We start from the raw sequence: 14,056 nt of genomic DNA on the forward strand, positions 1-14,056 counted from the left end.
GATCACTAGCCAGAAATTGCTGGGACATAAGTCAGCCCCGGCCAGGTCCTGCCTTCTCCGCCACAAACTGGGAACAGGGTGAGGCTTGGCTGAGGTGCAGTAATTGCCCATTAAATGGACAAAAGAGATTTACGGTCGTTTTTGCACTGCGGGAATGGTTCAAAGCTCCCAGATTGAACAGCACCGGAGGGGTCCTAAGGACCATCCTTGTACGAGGGATTTCTGCGATGAGCAGCATGCAAATGTAAGTAGCAAAAAGCCCAAAGGATATGATAATTCCTGACACAGGGTAAACATCAATTTCTAAGTTCTTCTCTAAAACAATACATCTCTATTTCTTCCTTGACCCTAATGGATCAAATGGATTAAATAGTGGGTAAAAAATGGTGTGTGAGCATTTGGGACACATTCCCTAGAGGGCATTAATAGCCAAATAGCAGCTGCAGAGGCCAAAATGGAAGACGCTCAAAAGACTGTGGAGCAGTCAGAGTACTTCGTGTTTAGATATTTCTGTTGCAGCCAAAAATGGGCTCTTGTATTTCACAGGTTTAGATTCAAGCTCTGAGCTGAACTGTAATAAGGAACCTCTAAGTTTTGCAGTGAAGCAATTTTCTTTCATTGGCCACGAAGGTAAAGCCAGAATATCATGAAAGATGTCAGCATAAATTGCTGCAACCCTTTCTCCTTAATAGAATAATGTTCAGTTTCCACAAATGCAGAAGCTGTGAGAGAAGAAGTCAACAAGATGTTGAGTTGTGAAATACAGGATGAGATGGCATTTATGCGTTTTGTGGCTCTGGTTCAATTAGAACATCACCAAAAAAATAAATTACAGGCAAAGGAGAGAAAATTACCTAACGTTATTTTTTGGGGAATGAGGATTTTTTATGCCTGTCAGTTTTTCCATTGTAGCTGCAGGGGTTCAAACACCAAAAGGGTGGTATAGGTCATTATGGTGCCTAGAATCCCTCATGCCATTTTAAGTTTCTTTCCATTTTAACAAGGAAAAGATAACTGTTTGTGAAGCAATTTACCAAAAATATGTTCAATTTGGACTTTTTACTGAGAAATTTCAGGAGGGTTGTAAGCTCTTTCGACCTGGGGATGTATAATTCCACATGCCTATGAAGCTCTCAGCACAGGGTAGCTACTGTAATCTGAAAAGTAAAAATAACTCCTAAAGGAATTTTACACACTGTTTTCCTAAGATGAGGTGCACAGGATCTCATTTACTTGATGCAACTTTATTGGACAATCTGAGAGAGGTTTTTCACCTGCTGGCTGCTATTCCACAGTTTCTGCAATTATGCCCATCATAAATATCAGCTGGGTTTTTTGATGTTGTTGGTGGCATAGAAATCAGTTCAGTCGTTATCTGGTAGGAAAGCAGAATCTGAACCCATTAAGATGAAAATGGGTAAGTAGTGGATTTTCTGTTAGAACTCTGCCCCCTCATAGCTCTGGCTTTCCCTTTTCTCCAATGGGTCCCAAAGAAAAAGGCAGCATGAATTGCAGGCAGCTTGTTATGAAGGTTTACCTTATGTCACACCAAGCTACCAGGTATTCATAAAACAGCATAATTATACAGATTGCAATTAAAGTGTATGCTTGGATTCAAAAATTTCCAGGAAAGTCGGTATGAGGAGGAATAAGTGAATGAAAAGAAGTTGAGGAATGACAGATCGTTTTGGATATGAGCATTTTGTTTCTGGAGCAAATTTTACCCTTAGGTGAAAACCAAAAAGGTCCAGCTTTAGTTAGCGAGAATTCTGCATGCAGGACTGACCATGTGCAACCCAAATTTTCCTAGGTCAGTGAGTATTCAAAGGTGAGAGCCTCCCGTGGAAAAAAAAAAAAAAATAATAAAGCGAGAGCTGCTCTGTAATCATTGCTCAAAACAAACGAAATGTTTAAACAGTGACCAGAAGTGCGGGGGAATCGCTTTCCCAGTGTTATTTCCATTTAAGTGGTCTCGCAGGTTATTGGCATCAGGGGAAACTCCCTACTTTCCCTTTCGCCTCTGAAACGTGTGACTTCTCTGCAAGCATTTCTCGCACTCGGCGACTGAGCAGGCAGCGCCACGTGTCCCCTCCCGGGACTCGGGACCCCGACTGAGGACCGGGTCCCGGACACGAACCGGGGGGAGCCCGAATCCCGTGCGGGAGCACCGGCGGGGACAAGGCGAGGGGACAGGGGTACGCTCGCACACTCGCTCGCTCCCTGCTCACTCGCTCCACACCCACGGCGGCCCTCACACGCGCGTGTCCCCACACGGCCCTGCGCCACCCCCACCGCCGCCTCGCGGGCACGCGCACACGCGCGCTTGCACACGCTGTGACACGCGCAGTCACGCGCACTCCCACACACTCGCGCTCGCCCCTCTCACTCACATTCACTCTCGCACAGACACTCACACGCACTCACGGAGAGGCGGGGGAGGGGGGGGGCGAGGCAAAAGCGCGCGCGCTCCCTCCCTCCGGGCGGGTGCGGGGGAGGCGCTCGCGCGCCACTGCCGCGGAGGCCGCGCGCGCGCGNGTGCTACAGCCACGCCGGCGGCGCGCGCCGAGGCGGGCGCAGAGCGGCGGCGGCACCTCCGGCTCGCGCCGTCCCTCCGGCAGCCCCGCGCGCCCGGGATCGTCCATGGGGCGGAACGGCGCCCGCTGAGGGAGGAGGGGACGGGGAGCAGCGGGAGTCGGTGCCGGCCGGTGAGTTCCCGTACCGGCGGGGAGGTCGCGTGCGCGCGGGGTGGGGGGGAGGGAGGGTCCTCCCGCCCGGCTACTCGCTTCTCCCGTCCCTCCCAGCCGGCGGGGAAATGGTGGTGGGAGGCGGGGTCCCGCAGCCATCCCGGCCGAGCCCCTCGACCCGGCGGCGGGAGCGGAGGCGCCGCGTGTGCGTGTGGCGTGAGGCGGGAAGAGCCGTCCGCAGGTAGCGGGGCCGGGCGGGCCTGCAGGGGAGCGAACATGGCAGCGCCGGAGTCCGGGAAGAGGGATTTTTGCCCCTAGAGCGGGGATTAACCCTCCTCCTCCCGCCTCCGGATACGTCCCCGGGAGACTCGCGCTTCATCTGCCGCTCCGGATTATCCACCCGCCCCCTTTCCCCCACCCCCTTTCCCGGTATTTTCTCTCCTCCTGGAGATTATCAGGTTTCCCGCCCCTCCCTCTCCGGGATCCTCCACCTCCCCCCTCCGAGGGGATTATCTCCCCCCTTCTCTGCCGGATTATCCCCCCAGTTCGCTGTCCCTCCCTCCGCGTTTATGCTCCTCCGCAGCCTCGCCTCTCGGGGATTATCTCCTCTCCCTTTGGGGTGATTCTTCCTCTCCTGATCTCTGCCCCGGCCTTTCCCTGCTTATTTTCTACCTGAGGAAGTCAACCCTCCCCTTCCGTCTGCCTCTGACTGGGGAAAGGGGCGAAAATGTGGTTGTGATCAGGTGGGCAGGAGTTTCCAGCAGTGCTGTCATCTCCTCGGTCGTTGTACGAGTACTACAGGCAAGTGGATGTAGGTGTAGGAGAGGAGGCAGCGGGGATGGACGTGCGGAGCTTGGACCAGAGTTTAGCCTGTGGCGTTGTGCTCCGTATGCAGGAAAATATCTGCACCCTTCCTGCGATGTTACATCTGGTGGAGATGAAGGAGAGCCGACCTGGATCAGTGCTTTAAAAAAACGTGCATGGGTGCTGGGTGGTAGAGGCTGCACGGAAAAAAAGCCAGCAGCCTCTGAGTTTCTTTGCGGAAGGTGCAATGTACAGTAGTAGCATTGTAGGTGGGAAGGTGCTTGGATGACATTGCTGCTGTCCGGGGGTCAAAGCTGGCTTGGATAGCTTCTGTCTTGGCTTGAAAGGCAGCTGGCTTAGGCTGTTGCGTGGTGTTGAGGAGGAAGCAGACTGGTATCTTTTGCTGAAGCTCTGATGCTGATGTGGTTCTTTACTGTCAACTTGCTGGCTGAGGAAAAATGTGTGCGTTTCTGAAACAGAGGGGGAAGGTTTATCCCATGTATTTGGCTCCTGCGTAGGTTTGACCAGTCTCCTCTCCTGACTGCACATGGGTCTCCCTCCACATGGGTTTGCTGGAGGAGAGTTGCAGATTTCCTGGCCATCTTGCGGCACAAGGCCCAGGATTATATCCATTAAACTTCTCTCACTTGATTTTGAGAGAAGAGGCTGCGAGAAATTGTACGGAGACTGGGCACCTATAAATAGATGTCGGACTAGAGGAGGCTTTGAAATCTTAGCATGCTGCTTCTGAACAGATAGTGTCTGTTAAACTGGCTGGGTTGACACTAGCATCATAATGTTTCCTTTTATTTCTGCTGAGGTGGTTGGCTTTTAACACTTTGACCGGACCATACAACATCTGCCAAAAAATTCTTCCTGAAAAGGACATAGAGAAAATTCTCATTTAAATAAAGTGCTGACAATTGGAGTCTAGTTTGAGCTCATTTCAATGGGATTTTTAAATGATGCTTCAGAGAAATCTTTAGTTTCCTCTTCCCTCCCTTGAAATGCTTGGAATTGATGGTCTTATGTCCTTAATTTCTTCTCAAAGTATTGCACTAGGTACATTACCTGAGATCTGTGTTGGTGTGAAAAATCTGCAGTACTGAGCTATGGTGTCACAATGCTGGTAGCACTGCTAGGTTTTTATTTTGTTGTTTAGGTTTTGGAGTTTTTTGTTTATTCATTTTTTTAAAATGGAATCTTTGACATGTAACCAAAAGGGTGTGTATTCAGCTTCCTTGAATTCAGGGTGCTTGCATTTATTTTAGATCTTATGGATCACTGCTCTTTCAGCTTGTCTTGTTGAGAACTAATTAGTATGGAAATTATTGACAAATATACTGTACCAGCTCTGTGGAATGGTATCTGTTCTGCTGCTCTGTTAGTGGGCAAACTGCATAGGCTAAGTCTCTAAAATGATTGAAAAGCTGTTGCAACATATGTGCAGTTGGACCTTTTTTGAACTACCTCTTTCTTGTGCCCTTTTTTCCTTAAAACAATTAGCAGAAGCTATTAAGTCATGATGGTTTATTTTTTCTTCTTTTTATTTTTAATAAAAGGAAAATAAGAAAGGAAGTAATGAAAATGTGCCTGAATAATACGAGTCTTAAATGGTAATAGGAGGAATATCTGCAAGAACCTGACTTTTAAGCCATTTCTTATTTAGAGCATACATTTTTAATCTGATCTTAGTTTTCCTTTTTTTTATTTTGTAAAAAAAAAAAAAGGAAAGGAATGGTTTTGTAAACCTCAGGGAGGCAGAAAGGAACAGAAATTTTGGCAGTATGACTTACTAGTTTTGGTATTTTTAGTTGATAATTAACCATAGTAAAAGCAGGAAAAACAAGCAATTGATCAAATAATTTGGCATTATTGTAAGTTGTTAAGGATGTGATCAGAACATTATCCTCAAACACTGGATATCTTTGGTGAGCATCAAGATCCAGCTTGCTGTTAAGTCCATGTGTTTGGTATTTCTTTGTGCAGAAACAGAGGTCAGTGATCTGCAGAAAACTTCATAATGCCAAAATGACGAGCAAAAGACCCTTTAGTATGAGTCTCTTTGTACAGTGACTTAGTCTCTGAATTCTTGTGTTATTCTAAATCAATTTGTTTGTAGAAATTGTATTTTGAATGCCATTTTCTAGAAGTTCAGTGTCCTGCTTTAAACCCATACTTTCTGCTGAGTGGTTTAAAGTTCTCACTGGGTGTGACTGTCCCAGGCTTAGGAGTGCCCTTTGATCCTCTGTGCAGGACACTGATCAGTGCATCTTTTCTCATGCTGAAGAAGAAGTGGGAGGAATTTCTCTGCTCAAGAGACAGGTATGCACTTGGGATTGTGACAGTCTCCATGCAGATATGGAAGGAATAATACTCTCAAGATCTGAAAAGATGAAAAGCTCACATATGTTAAAATAAAGTGTCCCGTCATGTTCTGTGCTTAAACTAAAATTGGATAAAACCTGGAAGGGTTGCACATGTGGTAAAAACCTGAATTTTTAGAAGCATCCTGCAACTAGAGGGGTACAGACACTATTGGACTTATTTGTGTGGAAATATGACATCGAATATGATGGCAGGATTAAGAGCAAGTCTGTGAGAGGGAAAAGTGGTTTTACTGTCCCCAACAAGAGAAGAAGCTCATAGAGGGTGCTGGAGAAGGAGAGTTTAATTTGGTGTGACATGCAAGAGACAGGCTGGAATACAGATGTGCTGGTCACACATACTGTTACAGGGCCTGTATGATTCCATGGTCACTATAAGCATCTGCAGCTGGATCTCAGGTTATACTACAGAATACTGTAGTGCAACAAAGCATGGTGATGGTAATGTGCTATCCTGTGGCTTAAAATTGCTTTTTTTCAGAATAAAGCATGCCTGAATTATGTAGTTACGGCTGATGTCACTCTTACAAGAATAATAGAGACCAAAAAAAAGATAGAACAAGAGGTTAGGATAGGGGTTCTTCCATATGTACACATTTGCATTCCTATTTTGGGTTAATTAGAGTCTTTGAAGTTACGATAATTTCACAACCTTTGTTAGATAATAACAATCAGAATTGAAAAATGGGATGTTGTCTACTCTTATCATCATGTTTTAATTATTTTTAATGTCTGTGGCTTAAAAGAAAAAGGTGTTTCATACAGTCTTTCGTAACATAACAGTGTTTCATATTAGCAACCATTCCATGGGTTTTGCACATCAGTTATTTAAAGAACTCATTCTAGTGTCCAGGTCTCATGAAACCATGGTGGGAATTAGAAAGATACTGAAATCAGATGACATTTCAGATTTACTAGGAACAAATGTTATTTAATAAATTACCTATACGTGTTTTTTAAGAGTATTGACTAGTTTTACATTCTGACAAGGAACTGTTTGAGAGTAGGCGCTCAGTGAAATCCATGCTTACTGCAGAGAAATTACTATGGTTTCTATAAATCAGTTTTTGGGGGAGAGGGACACAAAACATGATGGCACATACAAATTCTTTGTATCTTACACAAAAACATTGCTCCTCTTGCAGCTTCTGCTTACCCAGATCCCAAAGGATCAAATTACTGTTTCAGTTAAATTCACTTTTCCAGTAGGTGGAGACAATTGTTGATTTGAAATAAGCTTAAGCCTTTACATTTTGATTGCAGACATTTTATCAAGATACTATTGAAATAATGAAAATTAGGATGTAAGAAAAAGTTTAAATTTTTATTTTAAGATAGTTTACTTAAGCCTCTTACTGAAAGAGCTGTGGCATTCAAATATTGCTTCTGTAGCAAGAGCGGCTACTCAAATAGTTTGGGTTTAATTTTCTAATTATCTCCACCCACTGATCAAATATGCATTAATGAAAAGTTTAAGTGATACCTTTTAAAATATCGAAACACAGGATGGAGCAAAGCAGATTAAGGGTAAATAGACTGAGGGTAAAAAGATTGGATAAAGTTTTTTCTTAAGACTAGTTACACAAGGTAGGGGAGCCCTCAAGTAAATCAGCAGGAGAATAAAAGAAAGATGTATCAGCCATTCTGACTGTGCTATTCCATTCCACGCTAAATTTTAAAAAAAATATTTTATTCCATGTTCATTCATTAATTGTTCAGAGATCTGACTGCAGGGATGATGTCAGAGGTTTTGCATGTAAAATATGTCAACAACTTTTTATGTGATGTTGATTTATTTTTTAACAAGTCAGTAGGCCAGTTGGTAAGTCAGCCTTTACATATCTTATTAAAATTCCATCCCATTCCTTTCCTCATCCTCTGTTGAAGTTTACAGAAGTCTTTTTGGCAAGATGAAACTGCTTATGCAGCAGAAGTTCTCAAACTAGGAAGACAGACTATATTCTAGCAAATGAAGTGAGAGAAAAGTTAATTTCTCCTTTCCAAGCTATTCTGGCTTACTGTATTTTGTTGTTGTGCTGTAGCGAAGGACAGGGTTGCTGCACAGAAATTGCTTGAACGTTATTAATTTTGCTGTACTCATACTGCTGCTTACAGCTTCTCACGCATTCTTCAGATCATTAGAAAGAGCTGTAATTAACAACTGAAAGTTCATTTTACGCATTCTTTGGTCAAGAGCATGCAGGCAGGGAAAAGTTGGTAAGTTAAACTTAATGTTCATGGAGTGTGTGACAGTAGGGCATTCAGTCATCTGAATTCAAATCAGGCAGACAGTCTCTTCTCAGATCTACTGCCACAGCTCTGCTGCTTACACTATAGTTGGTACAGAACAGCAAAATGGGATGAGCAGTGCTTGATCAGTCACTTCTGACCAGTGACGCTCCTTTACACAGATTTAATCTTTGTAGTATTTTAACAACTTCCCAGCAACTTGTTGCAGTTGGCATTTGTCTTACATGATCTTCCCTGAGGACAAACTCTGGGTGTACAATGCAATGTGTGGTATTTAAAGCAGTGTTCAACTAAGGCTTATTTATCAAGTGAAACACTTGGTTTCAGTTCTGTGAATTTTGTTTTATTTTTTCGTAGCTTTATGTGGGATGGCCCACTTGCTGCATGGATAAAATTCAACCTTGTTGTAAGCCTGTTGTGTGAGAGGAGTTGTCTGTCCATCATTAGCTCTGCAATAATCTCACCGGTGTCTTGTCGCAAGAGGGATCAAATGGACACACTAGCTTTAAGTCATTGTGCTTTGGGAGGCAAGATAAACTGGTAACTTGTGTTGCTGGGTTTTAATCAGCACTTCTGTAACATTACCTGGTCACAGGGCAGTAATGACTGCTTGAATTGCTCCGACTGATGGTTGAGAGTCCTCACATGTGTTTCATGTTCCTCTTGCTGGAGGGGAGAAACGTTTGGGCAGTTTTGAGGACAGGCCACAAATACACAAAGAGAAGGGGGTATGGGAGCACTGAAGAGTTGAATTGTATCTTGAATTTGACACATAATTTGATAGGAAAAAAAATCCATCCATCCATCATCTGTCTTTGTGTCTGCCACACACGAACCACTGGCCTCCAACGGGTAAGTCTTAGGGATCCAGACATTGCTAGAAATCGTGCTATTGGAGTGGGAGGTTAACTGGGTGTGTGCACTGGTGAGAATGTCAGAGGCTTTGTTAAAAAGGGGCAGAAAAGGGTTTTGTATTTAATGATTTCCAAGTTGGAGTGCGGAGCCCGAGCGCGCCGGGTCGGCTCGCAAAGGTGGCTCAAGAGCGCTCTCCAGTGGCCACGCCGGGACAGCGCGCTGGGATGGGCTCGGGGCCGTCGGGGCCACCGCACCGGCTGAGTGACAGAAGCCAGCTCCTGTCGTGCGGATGGCTGCTTGCCTAGCTGAGAACAGGTTGCTGCTTCTTAACAAATAAGTGGCTAAATTCGTTTAAAAAAAAAAAAATCAATCTGCTGTTGCCAAAAATTTATTCAGTTAGGAATCTTGCTCTTGTAGTTGTGTCAAAAAAGGACTGTCCCATCCAGCAGTCTATTAGATGGGGAGATTGGTGCAGTCTCTGCTGAGACTTTTTGTGCTGTCGCCTGGAAGCAGGCAGGTTTACTGCTGAATGGAATTTATTAGCTATGAATTGAAGCGTGCACATTTAACTGTGTCAAATCTTGGCAAATAGCTCTGCAAACAGCACAGACTAACTAAACAGCAGCAGAAAGAAATGTGTAGTTCTTAACAAGTTTAGCACACAGTTCTTGGTCTTAGATCAGATTCCGTGCTCTTTAGGAAAGCAGCAGGGGCCTTCAGAAGGAAGAACTTCATTGGCACTAATGAATAGGAAATGGAAAAGATGGGTGGACTGTTCAGCAGGTGGACTCATCATAAAGTGGAGGGTCTCAAGGTGCATTGTGGTAATTTCAAATTTCTGAGATAACTGCTTCATAGAGGATTTCAAGTTTCTGGTATTGTTTTACTTTGTCTCTCTTTAACTGTTCAAACCGTGAACTTCTGGCTCCTGGGAGAGTTCTCTTTTGTAGACAAGACGTAAGTTAGACCTTGTTTGACCACACACCTTGTTTCTTCAAAAACCACAAGTGTTTTGAGAGTTTTATATGGCAGTGTGATTGTCAGAATGGTACTGTTATGTCTTGCTATTAACTGGAGTTGTTAAACTAAGACACTTGGAAGTAAGTTTGAGCTCGTAAGAATGTAGTGTTTGGTTGGGTTTTTCAAAGTAATTTTATTTGTTAAGGTACTTGCAAAAAAAACTACAACGAGGAACATTAAGAATCCTTTCTTTAGGATAGTAAGAATTAGTCTAATTACAAATTTGGTAAAAAATGCATGTGTAATAAGTTTCAGAACAGTCTGCTACTTAGCTTAGAATGTATGGGCCCTGTATGGAAAAGTGTGACTGTATGTCTGTATCACACTAGATGTCACATATGAACAGTTGTACCAGTTGTCTGTTTACCACTTCTGATGAGCCCCTTACGCAGAATGTGTACTTTTGTGCACAAAGCACATTTCTCACTATGGATGTCACTATAAAGCTTTTACACATTTCAAATAATAATAAAAAAAATAAAATCCCTTGGGCTTCCCTACCCCAGGCATAAATGATTTTACTTTACAAATATAATTACTGTACTTCCAGGAGGTAATCTCTCTGGACAGCCATAGACTAGTTTGAATTAGATTACTCTGTTTTTCCCTCCAGGGTGAGTTAATACATGGAGTTTTATTTTTCTGTAATTACTTTAAAATTTAGATCACTTTTAATGCTTACTAGTCTTCCTTATAACTAGGCTGGGAAAGTTAAGAATACTTGCATTTGAGAGGATGACATTAACTTTTTTCGCCTATAACTTAGTTTCCTCAGGTAGGTATCTGTTCTGCTCCTCAACTTCATACAGCTCAGGCTGTGTTCAGTTAGTCTCAGTTGTAGAGTTTCTTAATTTGGAAATACTGGAAATATTTACTTAATAAGCAGAGAGTAACCACACTAAATCTTTCAACTGTGACATTTAACCAAGTCTAGCTAGAGCAATGTTTTTGTTAAATCTGTATTTCCAGAGTTCTGGGTTTGAAATCTTTCCAGTAGTTTGGCAGTAAGCTTCATGAATAAATCAAGTTACTACTCTTACCTCTGTTACAAAATTTTTGGACAGAAAGCCAGTCAGTGTGAAATAAACAGAGGAGCAGAGTTAGTCAGGGAAGATAGGAGAATGTTTTTTCCTATTTTTTTCATGAACTTTAGCAGGAAGGGCAAATCTCTGGATAGATGATTGTGAGCCATGATTGGATGCAAATGCATTTATATAAATGACCTGTTTGTATTTGGATTTTACTTACTTTAAGAAGCAGCAGCACACTTAAGCAGTAGATGAGAGAAGACTACAGAGATTAATTTGCAAATTAACCTTCTAATAATACAGTGCTGTTTTGAAATAGAAGGAAATCTTTGGTGTTTTGAGGTCTCAGAATATGACTTCCTGTTTGTGTTGAATACAGGACTAGCCAGGACATCTGTAGAGGCAGTCATTTTAGTTCTGTAGTTGGCATCTGGTATCAAAGTGCAGGAGTATTATGTACTAATGCAAAAGTAATGCAATGTTAAAGGGTAAAACTTGTTACTTGTGTTGTCAGTGAAGTGCTGCAGCCTAGCTAAGTAACATGTAAGTCCATTGCAAACCTGAAAGTGCTTGGGTCCCATTGAATACAGTAGGTTTTCAAATAATAACAACTGTCATTGAGTCAGACTCAAGTTCCATCAAGCTCCTTTTTCTAACATGCAGTGCAGCATCTGAAACCATGCAGAATCTGTCAGGAGCTCCTATTAATGTTTTCTCTGAGCAGATTTTCAAGAAGACAGAAGACATGGATGTGTCTTGATGAGAAGATGCTGGGACCAGAAAAATTAGTGTCTGGATAGCCTTAAATTCAGCTTCCAGGTAGGCATAAAGAAGCATAGCATGGTCCCCAAGTGCCTAGACATCATTATCCAAAAACTGATGAAGAATTCATTGTGCTAATGCACAACAGCAGCGGATTCCAAAATGTAGTGCGTTGTTCATGACTAAAATAACATCTTATGTAATTGCCCTGGGCCTGCAAATTAGCAGCTTCCAAAAAGATCTTATAGCTTTGCAGAGGGGATTGAAATGTAAGACAGCAGAATGATTGATAATGCTAAAGGCGTAAGACTTCAAGGTCTCCAGGAAGTCCATCTCTGAGTAAAGAACAGATTATGCATTTGCCACTCTTTTTCTTTCTCTGCTCTTGTGCAAGTCATTAGGAAGCCAATATAAATGCAAGAGGATGACCTGAAATACCAGGCACACATTAGCAGCTGTGGGTGTGGCTACCTGTAAGAAGAAGATTCCTACTCTCTAATATTGTGCTGAAGAAAGACCCTGCATCAGGAACTTTCTCCTGTTTGATGTGCTCTTCCTCTGTGTTAGGATATTACCCATTTGAGCTGGACTGGGTTGATACCAGTAATGGATTGGAAGTTGCAGTCTGTCTTTTAAAAATATGTATGTTTTATTTTGTTTGTATGCGTGCATGCAACTGCATACATATATGGAAATAGACAGAAAAAGAAGGAATTTTTAATAAAATGTAGTATTTTATATACGTGTGTGGGTGTATATATATGCATACATATGTATCTTAAGAAAAAGAACGCTTGTCTGTAAACAGAAAACCCAACATCCATAAACTGTCTAGGAAAGCATAAATATAAACTAAGCATACATGACATTTTCTCTAGGTAGTCTCCCAGAATCTGGTTAACATTTAACCTAAAGATTTTTTAAATTAAATTAAGTTGTGGATTGTTTATGTAATTTGTGTTGGGTGCTTTTACCATTCAAGATGCTTCAATTTCAAAACTGGTCTCAGCTCCTTAATGGATCAGTATTCATACATAAATTGCTAGTGTGCACTAGAGATCTGTTTGATTAAACATGAGAAACTCTTATCCTTGGATTGGATTACTGTTTAGTTTCTTTAAATAATTAACAATGGATTTTCACTGAAGTGCTTGATAACTGAGATGTGATATGTGCTGCATTGTAGTCTTCTGTGAAGATTGAACCAGTACTAGTTCTTGTTTTGGTAACAGCTGGTGGCAAGTTTGCAGCAGATTAATGATTACCCGTCCTTTAGTTCAGGAAGCATGTCAGACTGACCAGGATACCCATAGGTTGGTCTTTGGTGGGCCATTGCTCCTTTCTGCGTAATGATGTGTCCAGGTGAAACAACAGAAATAGATGTTTAGCCTCCAAACACTGGAGCTTGTAAGACTGTTTCCATATTTACCTGCTCTCTAGAAATCTGACTGCTGCCATGTGATATGTTCCTTCTGATACTGGCTTCCACGCAGGCACCTTGCCTAGCCTTGGCAAATATCTTGGTGTGACTTTAAAGGTTTTCTGCCTTTAGTGTGGGGTTTTAATAAACACAGAAATATAAAGTGTGTTGGGATTAAAGGAAGAACATTCTGATCGTTTGAATTTTGGGTTGTTTGGTCACTGAGTCCTTCAAACTTACATGTGTGTGCTGATAAAAGGTGGTCGTCTGAAGCTAAAGGGAAGACTTCTCAATTAGCAATAGAAATGCTCTTTCAAGATAGTCTTGACAGTATGGTATCCTGTGCCTGGAAGCATGTTCAACTGATCTGTGGAAATGCATAGATGATAAGGAAACATCACTGTCTCAGTTGCTGTGATTAAAAAACTTCCTTCCTAATGTACCCCTTCACGTTGTCCTATATCATTTGGAAGAAGCTGAAGCAGCTGGCTCATCTTTCCCTCACTCACTTCAGTCATTCTACAGGTAGCTAGCAGTTTTTCAGAATTGGTATCACTTGGAAAACACTTCCAGTTTTACAGCAATAAGCAATGGCTTTAAAGCTTCTAGGTTCAGTCTTGTGACATAAGGAAGAGGAATGGAGTCAGGTGTTCTAGATCATCCTGTGTTAGCAGTGAACTGGATATGTGCTTTCAAGTGAAATCAGCTAGATACAAGATCTTAAAATCCAAGCATTGATTTCCATACAGACTAAAGGCTTAGTGTTATAAAAATTTTCTACTATGTGCTGGAAATGTGGTGTCAAGGATTCAGAGAGATGTAAAGAGCTCTTTCCCCTTTATTTTC

At 42.4% G+C, this 14,056-nt stretch overlaps 1 protein-coding gene across 2 annotated transcripts in view; it reads left to right on the forward strand.

The window, feature by feature from the left end:
* The first annotated feature begins 2,583 nt into the window (after nt 1-2,583).
* The window catches only part of PALS2 (protein associated with LIN7 2, MAGUK family member), a 59,764-nt gene continuing 48,291 nt past the window's right edge, over nt 2,584-14,056 (forward strand). The window contains exon 1 of one of the 2 annotated variants that reach the window (XM_041466603.1): nt 2,584-2,705. The gene's annotated coding sequence lies outside the window, so the exon portion shown is untranslated. The remainder of the gene's footprint in view (nt 2,706-14,056) is intronic. The other variant, XM_041466604.1, reaches the window with a different exon arrangement.

Source organism: Pyrgilauda ruficollis, unplaced genomic scaffold, assembly GCF_017590135.1.
Source record: "Pyrgilauda ruficollis isolate IOZ18807 unplaced genomic scaffold, ASM1759013v1 scaffold2, whole genome shotgun sequence".
Classification (NCBI taxonomy): domain Eukaryota; kingdom Metazoa; phylum Chordata; class Aves; order Passeriformes; family Passeridae; genus Pyrgilauda; species Pyrgilauda ruficollis.